The 21,196-nt window shown below is 41.6% G+C and overlaps 1 protein-coding gene across 1 annotated transcript in view; it reads left to right on the top strand.

Moving 5' to 3' along the window:
- The window catches only part of TGFB2 (transforming growth factor beta 2), a 73,352-nt gene that overhangs the window by 20,403 nt on the left and 31,753 nt on the right, over positions 1-21,196 (top strand). The window lies entirely within an intron of this gene.

Below are 21,196 nucleotides of genomic sequence, written 5' to 3'. Positions count from 1 at the left end.
CCTAATCCCTGGAGGACAGGGATTTATAAAAGCAGTGTTAACATCTAACTATGGGCCAAATTCTTCCTTCAGATAAGTGTGTGTAACTTTCCTTTGAATCCAAGGGCCCAATTTACTCTTATGGAAGCAGCAACAGTGTTGCTTTGATCCTGTTTCAAGGAGATGATGCTGAATTCAGCCGCTGTTTAGAGTGCCAGCTGTTGACTCAATAGTCTCTAACAGAATATCAGGACTGGCCTTGAACTAACCATGATCCCGTAAGGCCTGAAATATTAACATTGCATCACCCACAGGAAGGGGCATGGGCATTCTTTTGCGCCCCTTCTCTGAGCACGTCACTACTGCCTGATTTGGGCCCTGCTTTAGTTTGCCTTCACTTTTTCACCTTAATGGCAGTTTTATTTCCTTTTTCTTTCTCTATTACTAAGATCATATCTTTCTTTACAAAGGACATATAGTTCCTCCTGGCAAATCAGGAATGGCTGTCAGTAATTCTTTTAGCATTGAGTAACATGCAAGCAGGAGATGATTTGGCCACTTCTGACAAAAATGTGCATTGATTTACTTGAAAGGTTTGAGATGTAGGTGGCAACCAAAGTTTACAGATAAATCATGAAAAGAGCCCATTTATAGTTTTGTTTTGTTTTTTTTTGGACTGGTTTGTATAGTTTTGTTGGAATGCTTATAAACAGCAAATTGCTTTATTAGGAAAGAATGATCTAAATAAAATGTATAAGCACCTTTTATAATCCCAGACATGTCAATACAAGGACCAACTTTTCTAAGTTCCGTCGTACACTATCTTCTGTATCTGGTTTGACTTCTCAAACTGAGAGACTTCTATAAAATATTATTTGCAGATTGTCTTCTGTTTTCTGCTGTTCATAATATATCCTTTAATCATGACCAAGATGGGGCAGGGAAACTACAAAATGTTAAACTTTTGTGGGGGTGGGAGTGTTGAGTGATGTAGGTGCAAGTTGTTCATCACTTTGCTTCTAGAAGGCACTGAATATCCTTCTTGTTTTTTAAAGCAGAGCAGAGTTCAAATATGTATATGTAACAGAACAAATAGATCAGAGAAGTTAGGGATGGAAGAGATCTAATAGGACAGGTCGGCCATCTCCCTGCCAATGCTGGTGTGTGTTCACTTCAGTCCAGTCTGGTGGTAACTGTCTGAACCGATAGGCTAACTTTTTCTGAGGGACTATGATTAAAATTTTCAAAAGCAGCTTGGTGACTTAGGAACTTAAGTCCCATTTTCAAAAGTGACTTAGGCACTCATTGAAAGTTAATAGGACTTAGGCTTTTATGTCACTTAAGTGCTTTTGAAAATTGTACCCAATATCTCGCTGTCTGGAGATACCAGGTTTTCCTGATATTCAACCTAACCCAACCTTAACCCGATGCTTTTAGCTTCTCTTTCTTCTGCCTAACTGATCTGTCTATCTATTCTGTACTTACCACCATTGTATCTGAGTGCTTAAAAACACCTGATAATGTTTTTGGCACCTTGTTAGCATTCACATGACAGTGCCAGAAATTATTCTAACTAACAAGATATTTTCCAGGGTAATGGTAGTACTGCCCTAAATAAGCTCTCTTTTCTTGGTGTTTAGATGCTTCAGAGGTTTGTCAACAGTTATTGTCACCCACTTTGCATATGTAGCTCTTGTCATTTTTCCTCATTAGCCAGATCCTCCTGCCCTGTAATCATTGTGTTGCTTTTCTCTGAATTCTCTCCAGTTAGCCAGTATCTTTCTCATAAGAGATGCCCGGAGGAACTGAATGCAATATTCTTGATGTGGCCACAGTTGATTCACATAGGGCTGGTCTACACTACCGCTTTAGTTGATGTAACTTATATCACTGAGGGGTGTGAAAACGCCACCCCCTGAGCGACACAAGTTGCAGCAACCTAAGCGTTGTCCACACCGGTGCTGTGTCAGCGGGAAACGCTCTCCCGCTGACATAGCTTCCGGCTCTCGCGGAGGTGGAATAATCATGCCAATGGGAGAGCTCTCTGCCATCGGCATAGCGCATCTTCACCAGACATGCTACCACGGCGCAGCTGCATCAGTGCTGCTGTGCCGGTGTAGCACTTGCGTGTAGACTTGCCCATTGAAACAGCCTCCCTGCTCTGTGATGGGATGCCTCTGGGCATGCAGTCCAAAAGCACATATTTTTTTCTGCTGCCATGTCAGATTGGGAATTCATCTCTAATCTGCTATATCCATTGTCAACTCTATCTTTCACTACTTCCCAGGACTCTCCCTCCAGCAGAACACCAGTATTTTGGGTTATTTCTCCCCAGACATATTAACCTTCAGTTTAAACTTCATAGTTAATTACTCTGTTTTTACTCTCTCTAGATTTCCATAAAGCTTTTTATAGGCAGGGGCACATGGGAGAACCTCTTGAAATGTTTATGCATACTGAAAAAAATCTTCTTCATGTGCTGTATTTCAAGAATCCCAGTGGCATTAGATGAGGTGTCTTAATTGGCTGTATGTAAGTGTCATTCTGCAGTGTTATGTGATTCCTGTCATATGTATCAAGCTGGGTAAAGTGCATTCCGCTACCAAATGCACGTGTTGGAATTCTGCTGTACAATGCTGCAACCACCCTTCAGCCACCCTCAGTGTAGGGAGTTTGCAGCTTACCAGAGCAACCTCCAGTTGGGCAAGGTATGGGCACCCCTGAAACACATGTAAATATGCATGATGCTTCTCAGTAAAAACATTCCATGTAACTCCATTTCAGAGTTTACAAATTCAGGACTGTTTGCCCAAAGGGAGTATAGCTACTTGGTTTCCTAATTTCTGGGTCAGTTCCATGTTTCACATCCTAGTTTGCAGAAGGGTGTTCCCTATTTTCTGTAAATCCCTTGCCAATTTAAACACTATATACTGTACTTAATAGCCCTTAACATCCTGTGTAACTTGAAACAGAATCATCTGACTAAATTAAATCAGGAAGATTACTTAAAGTTATGCTTCTTTAGCTTTAATCAGTTAAATACCTGCACTATCCTACTGATAACAACTGTAATCAATAAAATATATCTATAATGTGTATACAACACAAAACCGACAACTTGTTCTGAAAGGCCCTCTTGGTTGCTCTGTTGCTTTATACTAGTGTGTTCATAAGTAATCCGCTCCATAGTCTGTTCTTCGCAAGAGCAGATGCCTTGTTAGTCTGTTTTGATCTTTAAAGGTACTGTTTCTCACACTGCTGTAAATCTGTATTTATTGAATCATCCTATAATATGAAGCAATCTGTAGAATACAACTCAGTTCACAGTCTGGGTTAGTTTTGGATTCTTTCTGTCTGTCTGTCTTCTGTTTCCCCACTTCACCGCAACCATTTATGTTTGTTCAGGAGAATGGGAAGGGAGCTCCTACAAAAATGAAGCAAGTGTTGCTTCAAGGATCATTTATTTGGGTGTTATTGTTAGGAAAAGAACAGTCTAAGAAACAAAACAGGTGAAACTTCAGGGACAGTTAATGGACTACAAGCAGCGATCAAAACTTGTAGAAATAGGGCCTTTTTACTTTGATCTGTTGGTAAGCTTGGACATCATTTCAGTATCTGTGGAATTCTGAGTACTGCTAAAGTGGTTTGTAGCTTTCAGTCATACCCACTGGTACTGATACAGCTCCATAGCTTTCAGCATTGTAGGGTCATTTTGAAGTGAAGGTTTTCTGTCATGCTTTCAGAGTTTTTGACACCTCTTTTGGTATGTGGAAGAACTGACTTAAAAGAAAATCTGAAACTTACCAAGGGGAAAAAAAGGAACCAATCCTTTGACAATTTAGCAGAACGTGCTCTTTGAAACTAATACTTTGCTGATGAACATGATGCAGGTAGCTGCCATCGCTGTGACTGATGGAAAATGAGTCTGTCTCAATCAAAGACGTTTGTCATGTCCTTCAGTTAGATCCAACTAGCTCTATTTAGCTGTTGCAGTCGCTTCCAGGAAAACCAAAGCTTGTCTTGTTAAATAGGAAGCTCAATCGATTTTGAAAACACCAGATGCAATACAGACAAGACTTGTGTCTTCACTCCTGAGTTAACTCATGTGATTACCCTTGAGTTACTTCCTTATCACCAGGGAGAGCCATACTGCAGAATAACAGCTGAGCTGCTGTTATGCCCTGCCTCCACACTGGCGCTCTACTACCTTGTGTTTGGTTTGTAGTGCTGCAGTAATTTGTGCTGCTCAATGATTTTGTTTGGTTTTGCACTTCTTCCATTCCAGCCACTGAAGGGTTAAAATATCATAAGTCCACATTGATTGTATCAAATACTTAATCCTTTTTCAGTCTGTATATGATTTTGCTCCAGGCAAGGCATCTGTCTAGATCTACAATAACCAGTATTTGAAATAAGTCCATTTTAAGGCTCAGAAGACTGTCTAGGGCACAGTAGATTATGCTAGTTTCAGAAAAATGATCTATTTTTTTCAAATAAAAAATAGTGACTAGCCAAGTTTTGTAATAGAAATAACAACTGTATTGTAATTTGAAAACTTTGAATCCAAGTTTTTTGGCAATATGCCCTTTTTTATTAACTTCTTCCCATTTTAAATTGTATGGGAAAGTTCTCTGTTGTACACAAAAGGCCTTCCTGGTAAAGGACAGCTAGACTGTTGCCAACCAAATGATCTTCTGTTTCAATATAAATCTCATGTTCATTGCAATGGGAGAATACATTAAAACTTTTGTTCATATCAGCGATCCATTTCTTAGATTTCTGGACACAGTCAGCCATTTCTGAATCTGAGGAATTGCTTAGATCAAAATATGTAAAAGATATGTTGTTTTAGTGGAAACCAAAAAATAACTGTAAATCATGTATTTATATGAATGCTTACAGCATTTCCAAGGATACTTTGGAATACCAAGAAATCTGAAACAATAGCGCCTGAGGAACAATTGTTAGATCCTGCCGTTAGTCATGGAACTATTATATAAATGTAGGATTTTTCCTTTTTTGATTCAAAGTGATCTCATTTGTTTCCATTTTGTATATTAGGTGCTGAATTCTGTGCTCACTTATACCTGGGCAACACTATTGTGGATCTACTGCTGCAGGTGAGGGTAGAAGGAAGCAGAGGAGTCAACTAAAGGTGTTCCCATATTTCCCTGAATTGAAGCTCTTAGTACAGGCTGACTGGCCCTGTGTTTGTCTTATACCTTTGTCAAAATCCTGGTGGGTTTTGCAGTGACTGTCTGGAAGCAGACTTGCTTTTCCATCTTTTGACAGAAGCCTGCTCATAGTAGACACCATGGAAAAAGCTAACAGACAGACTACTCTAATTGTGTAGGCTAGAAATACTTAGTACAGTACATTGCTCCCTTCAGCTGTTTTAAAATTCTTCCCTATAGTACAAGGAGTACCCAGAAATCCTTTTGCACTGTTTCATACTGATGGTCACAGCAGGTCACAGCATGATACTGTCTCAGACTTCTTGGATACATGGCAGCCCATCTGTAATTGCTTCGAGAACCTTATGCTACATGTGACCTCTTTGGACATTCAAGCCTAATGGTGCAAGGATTCCTATTTAGTATTCCATTAGACAGAACAATACATACAGTAAGTCTGCTTCTCACACATGCATCTCTACAGGGTGGTCTCTTCTTCTTTCAACCTTGATAAAGAAACACTCCTCCTTCCCCTTTTCAGTCCCAAATGAGCAGATAAGAAGAGGTGCTTTCATAGTAAGTTTTTTGAGGTAAGGTTAGGTTTAAAGTATGTTTAGAAAGCTCTAAAGTTTTAACGTTATTAGAATTTTTTGTGGCTACCACATAATCCATTCCCGCTATAGCTGGATGTGTAAAATCTTATATTAAGATAGTTTAGCAGTGGGGATACATTCCATTTCTGTCATCATTGCCTTTCGAGTGGAAATACCAGAGACTTCTAAACTCAGATAATAGTATAAGTCCCTTATTTGAGTCTCCTTCCGTTCCACAAGCAAATGCTACCAGCAGGATACAGTGTTCCAATTTTCTCCAAGGGAACCATTTAGTGGGGGAAGGGGTAGACCACAGGTGCAGTTTTGGTGGGGGGATTTTTAATTTTTTGGCATAGAATTCCCTCAGGAGTATTTAGTGGGGAGGTTCTATAGGTCATAATAAAAAGATAATCCTCTTATAGTTAGGTTAGTGTACCGTACCAGTCAGAAAGTCCTGAGGCTGTTGACTGATATGGCAGAATAAGAAAGGATGGTGTATTTCTTACCTGTTGTTTGAGTTCTGTCCAATTCCAGATTTCTCCTCACCCCATCTAAAACATTTCTTCAACCTTTCAGTATTCGAGGAGCATGTGGAATACGTCCAACTAAAGCATTCAGTGATGTGCTATGAGCTGGAAATCCTATCTGTTTTCTATTTCTGTGTGTTGGATGTAAGGAATCTTAACCCAAGCATGCGGACTAGAAAGTGAAAATGCTAAGAATTGAAAGGCCAAATTACAGAGGGGTTGGGAATGCTTTTGGAGCACCTGCAATTCCAGCTGAAGCTCATGGGAGCTGCATTTGCTTAGTACCTCTCAAGACTTCGCCCTAAATTAGCAGATAAGAAATGTGCCTTTTGACAGCCATGTGCTTTTTGACAGCCAGTCCATACTGTGTGATACAGAAGGTAGTTGCCATGATATTCATTTTGGCCACTCAGTAATGCTTGCTTATAAAGAGAAGACATTTGAATCTGCATACTGCACTGTGATTATATTTTCACCCGTTAGCATCAACATTGTCTCCTAGGCAGCAGGCAGAGGCCTGTTTAATGCATCCAGATAGGCATTTTCAGCTGCCGGGAGATACTGTAAGCAAATGTCTCCAACCTGGCTCTCTTAACTCATTAAGTACCACACTTTGCAGACATCTATGGCTAATTCTGTACTAACAGAACGGTGGTCAAATGATTTAAAAATCCTACATGCAGGAAAAGCTTTTACTTGGTTTAAAATACTGCCCCATGAGCTTTGTTGTAAATGTCAGGAAGTCCTCCACTTGCTGATGACCATGGCTATGTGTGATGATGTGGGGAAAGATTCTATGGGAGGTGAAGAGCATAACAAATCGTCCCTGAATCTTCCTTCCATTGTTCTATATTTATGAAGATCATACCAAAAAATGTAAACATTTTGTTCCTCTATCCAAAGTTGAAAGATTTATTCAAGACCCGGCACTCTTTAAGGTTTCTAACTAAAAAGGCAAGTAGCACTTGTCTGTTTCCCTTAGGAAGGCATTTCTTTTAACTGTCACTTTGATTGGTAAACAATCTGACTGTTTATATATCACAGGATTTTAATACCTTTATTTGAATTGCATAAAGCCAGTTGAATGCAGTTTGGCACTAGGCAACAAAGCGTATACATTTAGGTGCCAAGGAGAGAGACTGCTGTGCTTGAGATGCTTTACATTCCAAACCAGTTACCTTGTAAGTGTAATATTTACCAGATTTCACTTCAGCTGGAGATGAAGAGCAGGCCTGTGGAGGAGGGGGAGGTAGGGAGAATTTGAGCTTGAGGAGAGAAAACTTGAATGAACTGGTACAGCTTGCTAAATTCTTATTGGGTAATTGACTTAGGTGAAGACATTGTAAAGAACAGAGTCACTCACTGGGCAGTTTATTCAGGCTAAAATCACTGTGCAAGAAAGCAAAAAAAAAAGGGGCGGGGGGAGAAGGGGAAAATTGAAAGAACCACTCTAGCTGTGGATGTAAAGCTCTCTAGGCTTTGTTGGAGGTGGCTAACGTCTTAGCAAGCTTTGGGTTTTATTGCATTTGCACATGTGGGCTGGTTATTACGATGACACAATAGCCGTTTTAAGACTTTCATCCCTACATAGCTTTACCAAGCCAGAATTTGTCTTGCCATGAGACTCCTCTCAGTCAGAGGGGATTTCGGTCAATTTCTCAATCAATGCTGGAAAACTTCTTGTTTATAAACAGAGCTAGTAAATGAGATAAAGCTAAACGGTTGTGGGGACGGGGTCCCGTAAACATTTTTCTGCTGAGCAAATAATAAAATCCAGAGTCTGAGAAGAAACAGGATTGATTTGCAAAATCACCTACATAATTTGTGTCCCAGTAATCCCCTCTACATGCCAGTGAAGAATGATTTCAAATGTTGTCTAGTAAACTGAAATATTAAAAAGAAGCTGGAGCCAATTGGGCTTCATTCTATTGGTTTTTTTTCATGCCTCTCCAGCTGAAAAAAACGCTCCAATTCCTAATACAATGAGTTACAATTGTGCAAAATCCTTAATCCTATTTTCCATTCATTTTATGTAATAATTAAAACCACAGCACTGGGAACTGCTTTCATCAGCAACTTTCAATTGCAGAAGCCTACTTAACTTCATGTCTTACAATTATGCATTTAATTTGGCTGCCTTTCGATTCCAAAAGATGCTGAAACTTGACAATCTTACCTTAACTATCAATATAGGCATCTGTTCTCCTCTGACAGGTACAGAATTGTACTATACAGAACATGACAGCAAAATTAGGCCTTTAAAAAAAACAAAACAGTGTTTTCTTTCATGGAGGGCATTGCAAAATGCTTCACTGAAAGAATAATTTGTGAGCTTAAAGAGAAAGGAAGTTTTAAGGGAATAATTAAAGATGGGAAATGACTCAGTGGCTTGAAGGAAGAAAATTATGGGAGAGTTCCAACTGATATGCAGTGATGGAGTGATGGAGCCACCACCAACTGTGGAGAGTCATGTTTGGGCGGCACTCAGCATCTCTCATGGTGGGAGCCATACAAGTAGACTGAGAGATGAAGGGATAGCTTGGAAGGGACAACACCGAAGGATCATGATTCATTCAGATGGCAGCAATTCAACAGTAAATCACTAATGGGTGTAGTGCTCACTCTATGCAGAGAATTGTCCATATAAGCTAGCTCTCTTGATAATTAAAGCAACACTTGCTTGTTGAGTTTTAAAAGCCCAACTTCATATTTCAAAGTTAGATGCTTTTGTGGGACTGGATGGCTCTGTCTAGACTGACATCCAGTCCAGGTGAATCTCACTCCAGTAAATATCTGCTTCACAGATTCCCCATCCACGGCTGACACTAATTGTCAGCCCTGAATGGGAACCTCAGACGGGAGGGCAAGAATGGAATGGTTATGAAATTGAACTACACGCTTACTCTCGGAAGTGGTCTGTTCAAGACAGGAATCAAGTACAATGGCGGGGCACTAGGGGGAACTCACATTGCCACCATCAGAGATAAATAGAGGGATTCAATCATTAGGGCTATCTATCCAACACAAAATTCACACCCTTTGCTCTTACGGTTACAGAGTGTAACTCAGGAGAGCTCTTAAGCACATGCTTAAGTCCATGCCTGTTCAGGAAAGCTCTTAAACTGACTTGAATGGGATATAAGTTTAAAATTAAGCACAGGCTTAAGTGCTTTCCTGAATCAGAGCCACAGACCTTTTATACCATTGCACTATAGAAGATTCAGACTGATTTTATCATTTATCCCACACATCTTCTTTTCCAATTGGTTGAAACTCTCTGCAGATTAATAAAGGGAAAAGAAAATGTTTTACATGAAAACAACAATGCTGTGAAACGAGCAAAATGATTGCAGTTGGATTCCCCCCCGCTCTAAGATAGAGACACATAAACACAACAGTCTGAACAGCTCAAACTGAATTGTGAAATAGCCTGAGAATGTATTTTCACTGCCATTTCCTTGATTTCAACACCACTAAGTTTGTCATGTATGACGGCTTTGTGGTTGTTGTGACACTGTTGTAGAAAATTGGATTTAAGGAAAGCTTACTTAGTAGTTCTTTAAGTAATTCAGAATGTTTCCAATTCTCCTCCCTCCCCCCCCCCCCCCCCCCCCCCCCCCCCGCCCCAGCGCAGCTTGCTTCAGCAGTGGCATGTTTTTGTATCGTACGAATAGTCTGTTAGCACTGAGTCATGGTGTCAGTGTATAACCGGGAGGTAACCTTGGGGGGTTCCAACCATTGTACTGGGTTGTACAACAGCACTTGCAGTTACAAGTCCTTTCTCACAGACGATTAAAATGCAGTTGTGTTTTCAGAGAGGTAAAACATTGTCCTGGTAATTTAACATTGAAAAGCTTAACTCAGCTGCTAGGAGAATTTATGATGGCTGTGTGTATTGTGGGAGTTGTAAGGTTCACAGAACTGGTTTTTTGGGCCAGGCCTGATTTTAGGGACATAGAAATATCAAGGCCAGTCTCAGCTTACATTAAAAGAAGAGTAAATCTGTGCGGGGGATAGCCTTGAAAGTGTACTAAGACAGTTTTTGGTGTTGAAAGTTTGTGCCTGTGCTCTACTCCAAAGATCATGGGTTACTCACAGTCCCTTATACAGTCACCCAGGACTGGCCTCTGGTACCCCAAAAACCACACAGCCATGAACCCTCCAAATCAAGGGGACTGCAAACTAATTTGTGGCTGAGGGGGGTAATGCCACATGGGCTGCTGCTGCTGACAAGGCAGCAACAGGCCTCCTTCAGCCTGCTAGCTGGCTCCCCAAGTACCCAGCATGGAAGGCTATATTATTAAATGGACTTAGCCTGGGACTGAGACCTGAGGATTCCTGCATTCTAATCTGACAGACAGTGAATTCTTTCTGGGGGCTAGTCGAATCACTTAACCACTCTTTGTTTCTGTGTATCCATAGGTAAGATGGAAGCAATAATACATATCTCCATACCTACTTAACATATGTGGTGTTGCCAGTTTTGGTTGGATGTATTCCTGGAGGTTACATCACATGGCATAATCTTTAATTAAAGATTAATCTTTAATTCCTGGAGAGTTGGCAACCCTAAGGTGATAAGAACAGCCAGACTGGGTCAGACCAAAGGTCCATCTAGCCCGTCCTGTCTTCCGACAGTGGCCAATGCCAGGTGCTCCAGAGGGAATGAACAGAACAGGTGATCATCAAGTGATCCATGCCCTGTCGCCCAGTCCCAGTTTCTGGGATTAAATAGTGAACTGATGTTTGTAGAGCACTGTTATGCATGTGCTAGAACTCTCCAGATTGCACACACTCCCCCGCACAGGGACTGAGGCCTAGAGCCCCAGACTCCAGTCTCATTTGGAGAATATCCCCTTGAAATTAAACATTTCTAAATATTACAACCCTAGCACAAGCAGCTGGTCTCCACTTCTGCGGTGGAAGACAGCATAAAGTTTTGCTCCAGACCCTTTTTACATAAAATGAACCTGTTAAGTTTGAGGTTCCCGACAGAACCACCATTTTGACCCACCCTAAACTCCTCAACCTGGCCCTGAGAATGGTGCTGTGATCACAGTGGAGAGGAGTTATTTATATTTGGCAGGGGGTAGGGAAAGAGGATAGAAAAGTGGCCCATTAGACCCACCTAGAAATATTCAGGCCATTTCTGAAAATGTCAAATACTAAGGAGTCCACTGAAGTCATTGAGAAATATCACCAGCTGTCCAGTATGCCCACTCAGGGCTTTAAACATAGCTGAAATAAGGTTACTGTCTTTTTCTGACTTATATTTATAGTATTTAGTTTGTTAACAAACAATGGTGACAAATCTTTTTGCACTTGGCGCAGTGTATTGAAAACTGCATTCTTGCTGCCTCAGAGCTGGCCTGAGCAGCCATATTGGCATCAGACCCCTGTCTCCAAGTGCAGGTGCATCCTGTCCATCTGCGGCAGGTTCCCCTTGAAGTTATTCAGATTCCATGATTCCCATGTGCCTCTCTCTGACCTTACGCCTCAGTTCCAATACCTTGAGAAATCTTAGAGCCGTGAAAAGAGGGATCTGCACAGCAGGTGCAGCAACGTAGCTATGCCAAGAGTCTCATATGCTGAAGAGAAGAATAGATTTGTAACAGAAGTAACGTTTGCAATAAGTCTGATGGATTCAGTAAAACTATGTCTGGACAATATTTTTTTAAAAATATGGCTCATTAGTAAATTGGCACTGATATAACATCCCAAAGCCAGGTTTAATCCTGCTGTCAGTATAAATGAAATTTATGAGGCAGGTGCCAAAAGGAGGACAGATTTAAAAATAATAAACACACACCAAACCCAGCCCAATACTTAATCTCCTGTTGATAAGAGAATGAAAAACACTGTCTTTCATAAAAAACATTCTTGGGTTTTTTTTTTTAGTATAATTTTTATTTTATTTTCACTACCACCCTCAAGAAGTCTGCGTATAAAGCACTATGGTTTACAAGTAAAGTAGCCAGGCTTTTCATTGTATCTGCATGTTCACTCTGCCAATGGGGATGTCTCTTGTTACAGATCCCTTCTGAAAACTTCATTTAAGTAGTCTGCCACCAAGAAAAGAGGTGGGGGAAAGAAAGGAAGAAAAGGCCTTTGTTATGAAGTAGCCTGTGGTCAATCTTGCAAACTTTGCAGGAGATGAATCTGATATGTTATAGGCATCAGCATGCTCAGCTTACCCAACACAACACATTCAGAGGGCCTCCACTTTGTCAGTTAAGAGGTTCAGCTTGTGTTCCCTGATCAGTTTCTTAAATGGAGATGGGAGGTAGCGCATGTGATTCTTGCTTATAAATCCTCACTGAAAAAGGAGCAGCACTCCATGGAAAGAGATGAAAGACACTTTGGGTATTTTTCTTACATTCCAGTATAAGCAGAATAGCAAAGTGCATACCTGAGAATTTTCCAAACACAACACATATCTATTTACATATTTGATTTCAGCGGTGATACACGATAACCTGGGATTTCATTCAAAGGATACCGATGGTGATTTGGAAGGGTTCTCCTTCCTCAGACGTTCAGAAAATAGCTGGCGAAAGCTGAAGGACCGTTTGTTGGCAACCTTACGCAGGATAGAACATGAGGCAGAGAGCGTGAAGACTGTCGTCTTGTGCCGAAAAAAACCTTCTTCCATTGTTACACTAGACTGCTGTGCATGCAAGGTGAAATCCTGGCCCTATTGAAGTCAAGGGGATTGACTTCAGTCGGGCCAGAATTTTACCCCAGAGCTTTAAAGTGTGGCTGCCAGCCCTGGTGGAAAGACTTGCGCTAGTGGAAAGGTTCGAGCTAGCATACTAAAGATAGCAATGTTGATTTTCCAGCTCGGTTCTGCCAGTTCTCACCAGAAGTAGAAAATCATGAGACCATGTGACTGCAGTAATGGCATGAGACTCTAGGGTAGAGCAAGCAAAGCTTCACTGTACATTTAGCTATAGAATTGTACAGGTCTTTTTGCCTTTGTGTCATAATTGTAGACCATTCTGATGCATAACCACCATTAAGCCTTGAGCCATGTGTATCAATTACTCATTTAAAAAATTAGCTAAAGTGCCTGATTCTCATTTACATTCTTTTAAAGGCCCCTTTACACCAGCAGAGTGGTGTAAAGAGGCCTTAGTGTAAATGAGGTTCAGTTTCATAGCTTTTAATCATTTTAATTTGTGTATGTCTTAAAGATGGTCCAGGATGGAAAGCCAACTGGTACCACCAAAGTACTCTTGGGGAACTTGGCTACCCCTTTTAAGTAGTCCAAGACCATTGTTCAGCAGCCCAAATTATGACCTGAAAATAGCTCTCTTGGTACGCACCAAGTGTTATCATCAGTGCTCAGCCCCTGTGTTTCAGCATGGGAGAGGAAAAGCAACACAGCAGCACAAAAAGATATAAATAAAGCAGAGGGAAGGAATGAGACAAGTGAATGTGTGCCATGGAATTTCTTTTCAATAGATTCATTTCCAAGCAATCCTAGAGGAAGCAGCAGAATGCATATGGTAAAGGAGAACACATCTGTGAAAAACTTGCAGGTGTTTACGTGCAGGTTGCTGGCTGGCCTGATTTTTTTTTTTATGTTTGCAAAGGGACGAGTGTCTGATCTTCCAGGGAGAGACAGAGAGAAGGAATAATTACTAGTCTTCCCCACTCCGGTGCTGCTTGTTCTGCTTCATCCTGAAAAGTGTAGTTTAGAGGGGCAGATTCATAATCTGGGAAGGGTTCCATATTCATTTATAAGAAAGTGAAGCATTCAACACTGGTCACACTGAGTCTTTCTTTGGTCTGTCACTGTGCCATCAGCACTGATTGCTTTGTCCCATCTGGATTCTCTTGCTCTGGGCAGGAATATATAACTTCATTTATTATTTTATAATCCTAGAGATGTAATGTTATACAGCACTCACGCAGCAAATATAATAGTCTAGCACAGCCATGAAGAAAAAAAGAGAAAGTTTTTCTAGCGGAGGCCACAGACAACTATCCCTTTCTTACTCTAGTCAGAGGTTTCAACAATTTGAATATAGCTTTCGAACACCTTTATAGTTCAGAGATACTTTGATCAGGATTTTGATTCAGGGCTTTGTGCTTAGTCCTACCACCCTAAAATGTTTCCCCAGATACTCGTAGATGTTTCATCTATAGTGGAACTGCTCTTCTGTACAGTCCTGGCCCTTTACAATTCCACTTCTCTTGTGAGGGGGGAGAAGTGTCATTCTTATAGGAACTCAGTCTTATTCAGTGGAATGCACTCTCAAGACAGGAGGAATTTTAAAGGGCCAGGATCACGCCTTGTGTTTGACTGAATAGCAGTGTCTGACTATGAAGTACTAATAACAAAAGGCCCTCGCAATCCATATGGTAATTTAGTCAAATATATATTTAAACATGTACGTCTGATTGCACAGTATCTAGTCTTTGGTCTCCCGTCTCTACCACTAGATTTCCATGGTCATTTTCTTTTCAATCTAAGCAGCTGTTAGATGCACACATATAACTCCCTTTCCAATCAATGTGCGTGGAAAGACTTTGTGCGTGGAAAGACTTTGTGATGGTGTGTATATATTTTAAGGTTTTATTCTCACTTTCCTCCTAGCCGTGAGTCGCAATCAGATCGCCCATGCTGTTTTGCTAATGGGTGACCCTGCAACACTTTGTTTAGGCTAAATTCAACAAGGTCTCTCTGTCTCCAAAAATAAGTGTGTTCTAATTTGTTCTGTGGCCTGTTTCTCTTTATGGGAGCCTCTTAGATCCCACATAATGTCATTGGCATGTGTCGTGCAATGCAGGAAGCATGGGTTAGTGAGAGCACACTGACATACAGGTAATTATTTTACAGCAGGCCTTCTTTTGAAAGGGAATAGTAGCTGTTGAAAAAACCCAGCTTTTGTTATCCACTGACATTAAATATGGTCACCCTTCTTTATAAAGGCCTTTTCCTCTCACCTCACCCATCAGCCATCCAGACTCTTTCACTATCGCTTTCTATTTTGGTAAAATTCTCCTGCAGCGGGTGGCAGTGTGTGTGGGCTGGAATGAAGCAGGCATGCGTAGTATCTCTTTCTCGAAACTATTTAGCTCTTGCTGTCTCTACTTTGACAGCACTTAGCATTTGGTTTTGTTTTTTTAATAGTTCATTCATCTGCAGGAAAGGAAGAAGGAATGGGTGCCCATGATGTTGTACAGCATCCAGTGACAGATTAATGTTGGGTTTGTTAGCGGCAAATAATAGGCAATATCAAGAGAAAGAGAGAGGTAAAGAGAGGATACACAGATGTTTTTTCAGAACATTTTTGCCTTTTCATTTAGGCCATGCTCAGTGTGTTACTTTATAGCCCACTGTGTGGCTTTCCGATCACGCAGACACTTGTGTCCAACAATTGTTTGCACTTTTTTGTAGTTGGTCTGTTTATCACGTTTGACACCATTATCCTAGGCAACTAGCAGGGACTGGGAGAAAGTTTTTTGCTTTATGCCTTTTGGAGAAGGGAGCCAGGGATTGGAGAAGATTTAGGTCAGATTTTCAGTAGGTCTCACCACCCACAATTGGGGCCAGATATTCAGGAGCATTCTGTTCCCATTTCAGCACCAGAATACATGCCAGATTTTCAAAAGAGCATAGCACGTGCTGAGTGCTTTTGAAAATCAGGACACAAGTGTCACCGTAGCAACTACTGGTCACTATAGTCTTTGGAAAATCTGACCCTTATTTAGGTATCTCTGTGAGAGCTGAGCAACTTTGAAAATCTATCCCAAATTATGGGTGCTGAGCATCCAGAAAATCTGATCCTTCTCGTCTTGGCTTAAAGCACCAGAAGAAGTTAATCCATGTCTGTCAAAAATATGTTAGCGTTAGTTTCACAGTTTGCAAATGGACCGTGGGTCTCTTTGCACCAGGGTGGGGTCCAAGCCTGAATTAATTCACTGTTTCGTTGCAACTACAGTCTATCAGAAAGCAGAGGCTGTATGTGCCTGATAAAGGGATGATAATGTCAACTATATCTGAGGCCTTCGGCCATCACCAGACACAGGTCATCTTTTCAGATAAACCAGGAGTGTACCTATGTGTCCCTGTAACTTTACTCTTTGGTGTTAAGTTTCATCATCCTCCCCCACATTTTGAGGGAGTGAAGTAGCTGATGTCCTTTCTCCTGGTCTCCTCAGCTGCAGGGACTGGATGTGTTTTGGCAGAGTGGCTAGCTGTTACTGCCATGTAGCCCAGAAGACGGACATACATTCGCTCTTGCTGTCTTGCACAGCAGCCCTTCTCCACCTGTTAGCACACAGTAAATGAGAGCGGGAGAGGAAAGAGCCAGAACTGATTGTGTTCAGTAGAGTAGCTGGTTTGCAGCCTGTATTGGTGGTATGGGGTGGAATTGCACCGAGTAGCAGCATTAAGCTGCGGAGTCATGCTCTGCTAGCTCAGATTTGGGTAAAGAACTTGAAGGGTCTGCAGAGCAGCATGTGAGATTGCTGCATAGGTGGTGGGGGTGTATAGCCATTTACTGCCTTGTTTGTTTGTTTTCCAGATTGAATTATGTTTTAAGTTGAGACTGCAAAGATTCGTAGCTTCAGGGAATGGGAGTGGAAGGGAGAACATGCACAATCAGAGGCAACACATGGGGGGGGTGGGGGAGGGGAGACAGGGTCATGTGACCCCCCCCCCCGCCCATTTCTGCCAGGCCGGTTGCAGGGTCACTGCTGGGCAGATCTCCCAGTACTTGTTTGGGTCTCGCACTGGGACCTGTGGGCGATTTAACCCGGGCCATGGGGTGGCTGATGCACAGGAGCCCCCTTCTGGGGGGTGTGTGTGGGGGCGGTGTCTTGGAAACCACAGCTGGAAGGAAGCCACCCGGGCTCCAGGGGCTCACGGCATGGCCATTGCTGCCCCACTCCCGTGCTTGGATTTCCTGTTGATTCAGAGCCTGCCTTGCTCAGTCAGGTGGTGCCGCTGGGCCCTTGCCCTGCGCGGCAGCTGGCGGAACTGAACCAGTCAAGTGACCGCAGAGGCAAGCTGCGCTGCAAGCTGCACCCTGTGGGGAGAGGCTGGAGCAACAGCTGGGTGCTGCAGGGACGGGCTGCTGCTTTCCGGGAGGGGAGACTGAGGGTAAGGGGGAGGCCTGCCTGGGTGTGTGACTTGACCTGATTGGGGGTGGGGGGCAGGGGAACCTTTAAATTGTGTCCTCCCACTATCAACAGTTATGCGTCATCTCTGTTAGAAAATTACATCTGTTTTTAACTGTGGCCAACTTTCCAAGCAGATAAATATATTATTTTCTTATTGTATTGTAGATTTTTACAGAGGAACAGCAGTTCAACAGTGGAACATTAAGCACAAAGTTGGATAATTATCATCTTGTACATCCATGACCTCCTAGAACTGTATGGCTGTAGTTGGCTGTGCGCTGCGTGGCTACGTGGAGCTTCATAGGCACAGCATGGATAGAACTCACCTCCTCCTGCTGTAATACTTGTATAATTTCAGCATAGATGATAATCTATTAGCTATCAGCTGAACAGGGCCTGTGATGTACATTGAGTCCTGATAGGCAGTTCATGAAAATATAAAGAGAAAATTACACAGATAGATTCCCTTCTGGGTATGCATTGACCATAAGGACTCTTGAAAGTTCATGAGCTAATATGGAAAAAAGTTAATTAAGTAAAGAGACCTCATCAGTATTGGTTTGTGTAAATATAACTGATGGGGAAAAGCCAGCTTTTTGGGTAACTAGAGTAGGAGTCCCGTCTCGGGCTAGGGTTTGGGGTTTGTTTTTTTTTCATAGCAAGGATTTGGACTTGACAATCCATGTTCTTTGTGGTGGCATATTGGTTTTTTACCATTCTGCTGTGTTGACAATTCTAGCAGCCACTATCTGTGGTACAGCAACTGATTTGATTTCAGTTGTCATCGATCCTCACTTCTCCCACGGTTTCAGAAGAGTAGTCAGCAATTGGGTCCCAAACCTATTCTTTTTCTTACTGCCCTTATGCTAAGGAAATATCGCTTACTTTCTTTTTGTGTGTCACTGTCTATCCAAATATATTACGTCCATTGCCATGATATGTAGATACCAAACACACACATTCAAAGAAGTACCAGGGGTATGAGATTGTGAACCTTGTACTCCACTTCCCTTCCCTCCCCTCTGCCCACTGTGATTAGGATTTATTATTAGCGATTATTCTGTGGAATAGATCAAGCTACCTACCATTTTGCTTTGGCCCTCCAGAACAGATTTTAAAAGATGTTTAGGCATTGCTGCACTCGGCATTGCAACTTCTAATTGACATAGGAGCCTTAGTCTCATTTTCAAAAGGGATTTAGGCACTTAGGAACCAAAATCCCATTGACAATCAATGATATTTAGGCTCCTGAGTGCCTACATCCCTTTTGAAAATGAGACTTAGATTCCTAAATAAGTGATGGATTGCACTGTGGAGTGCAGCAATACTTAAATGCCTTTACAAATCTGGGCCTCCCTCAATAACAGAAGCTACAAATAGATATGTCTTGCATTATGCTCTGAAAGAGGGAAGACATAAATGTATCCTGATCTGTGGTGGAATGGAATTCCATTGCCAGGAGCCCTCAGCTGAAGATTCCCTGCTGTAGACTCCCAAGAATGTCACCCTTTGCTCCATCAGTGTCCCTGTTGGATGTTAGTTTTAGCAGGGGACTGTGGATAGAGAAGTGGTAGCTGAAGGAGTCAGGTAATAACCCATTGACAACTTGGAAGATTAAAAATTGGGATGTTAAAGCAGATCCAGATAGGGAGCCAGAGCAGAGCTGACTTTCTGACTTTGTGGCATCACTGCAGGAAGTTGGGAATTATATCTCAGTAGATATCTGCATCAAGCTCCACATTGCAGCCACAGTATGATCCATATAGGTCCAAGGTGTTGGAATAGCAGATGGATGTCTTCAGAAGCCTTTATCACAGAGGGAAAAGCTTACCATGGGGTGTACATCTGAGCTGTCCATTTGGACCTCTGAATACTTGAATGTTGGACCCTGAAAACGTGAATGAAGGCCATAGGCATGATTTGGCTCATCTGTATATAGGCAACTGATTGCATTCTGGAGACTCTGCTTCCCGCAGAATTCTACAGTCATGTTGGAGTCACAGGGGATGAGGAGCATAATTAGCCGTGAGGTTTTGGAATCCAGATGTGTTAGACAACTGTCTCATTCCTTGGAGGGCTTTTCACTGGAAGAGGGCGCCTGACAGCAAGGATAGGATCCTGCTGGAAAGATATTCAGTGATAGCTTACAAGTTGCCTTTCCCTCCACCTCCCAATACATACAGCTTCAGTTGTCACATGCCATTGTTGTTAAAGGGCGGACGGGGGGGCTGCTCTGGACAAGAATCCATATGTAGGGCCAGGAATGAAATCTAAACAGGAGGTGGAAGAAACAATGTCATGTTATGCAAAAGTGACTGCTGCCTTTTTTTTTTTTAAAGTAGGCTATTGCTGTCAGTGAGTTGCAATCTAAACAGCCTAAATGGTTCTAATAGTCAGAGGGTTAGGGATCTCTGCCAGAGCATAGAAAGCATAACAACTGCATTTAATAACAATCAAACTCCTCTTATAAATATTTGCATATGCTTCTTCAAAGCCTACTACATGGCCATTCATATAATTCAGTTAAGAAGAATAAAAAGGAGAGACGGGGGGGAAAAAGGGGACACCATGTTTTGTAACTGTCATAATGAAGAACGGGCAGAGCACCAGAAAGAAGAGGAGCAGGAGGGGAAAATAAAAAGCAAAGAAAACCCTCCAAAGTTTAATAAACACAAAAGGGAATAAAAATAAATCTTTGAAGCATTTATTACCAGCCCTTGATGGAAGGATTAGATTGAAGCTCTCAGCCTTTCCAGTGTGGGTGGATGTGTGAAGTCAGTCCTTATGGTTTCTACCAATGAGAAAAGAAAAGTTGTTTACATTTCCTAACAACAGGAAACATATTGAATTAGTTCCACTCATTTGTGATGCTCTTTCAAAGAATATTTAAGGCTTCTGCTCTCTAACAATGAAACTGTGCTTGGAAACTAAATGGGACAGACTCATCCCTGGTGTAAATGCATTGAAATTCTTGGGCCAGAGTCAAAGGGGAGTTGAAGGGAGTCCAACTGTGCCTAATTTGACACAATTTGTATGCTAAGGAGGGGTCAGAAGAAGGTACAAATTACAGCATCTTAGAATCACTTGGGGCCAAATCCAACGTTTTTTAAAGTCAGTGCGAGTCTTTCTACTGTCTTAAAGATGGCTACAATACACAGACTTAATGATGATACAATAGGATGGATAGATTTCTGAAGCCCCAATTCTGCAGTTATTTGTAAAGATTTTGTAAGTTAAGTAACCCATCCTCAGTTATTTTCAAATTGTTGATATCCCCACACCTTTCTTGTAAGGGAGATTGAATTAGATTTTATTTGGCAATGGAAAAATGTTTAAATAAATAGATAAAAATATTGATTTTGTTTGATCAGAAAAAATATATTGTGGAGGTGTGTCAAGGAAATTACTGGCAGATCCTTCAAGAATGCATTCATGGATTAATAATAGGCTGTATCTAAAACAAAAAACAGAAAAGGGAGAAGGAAGTATAATTTCTATAAACAACATTGAGCAACCTGGAGGATACCCTTGCTAGATCTTGTTCAGTAGAAATAGAGGAAGACATATGTGGACATACAGTAGAACTTAATTTAATTCTGACACAGAGGGATGAATAGAATCTTATGTACCTCAAATAAAAGCATATGAACAGGATGTGTGTGTTTGTGTATTTGTGTGCATTTGCCTATGTGTATGGGAGGAGTAGCCCTTTCCTAACTTGGTTTATCCACAGGGAATAAAATTGTTGGCCGATACCTCAAATAATTGACAAGGAAGTACAATTTACAAT

This window comes from Chelonia mydas, chromosome 3 (genome assembly GCF_015237465.2).
Source record: "Chelonia mydas isolate rCheMyd1 chromosome 3, rCheMyd1.pri.v2, whole genome shotgun sequence".
In the NCBI taxonomy this organism is placed as follows: Eukaryota; Metazoa; Chordata; order Testudines; family Cheloniidae; genus Chelonia; species Chelonia mydas.
The sequence above is the reverse complement of the archived record's forward strand: the minus strand, read 5'-3'. Positions and strand labels throughout refer to the sequence as shown.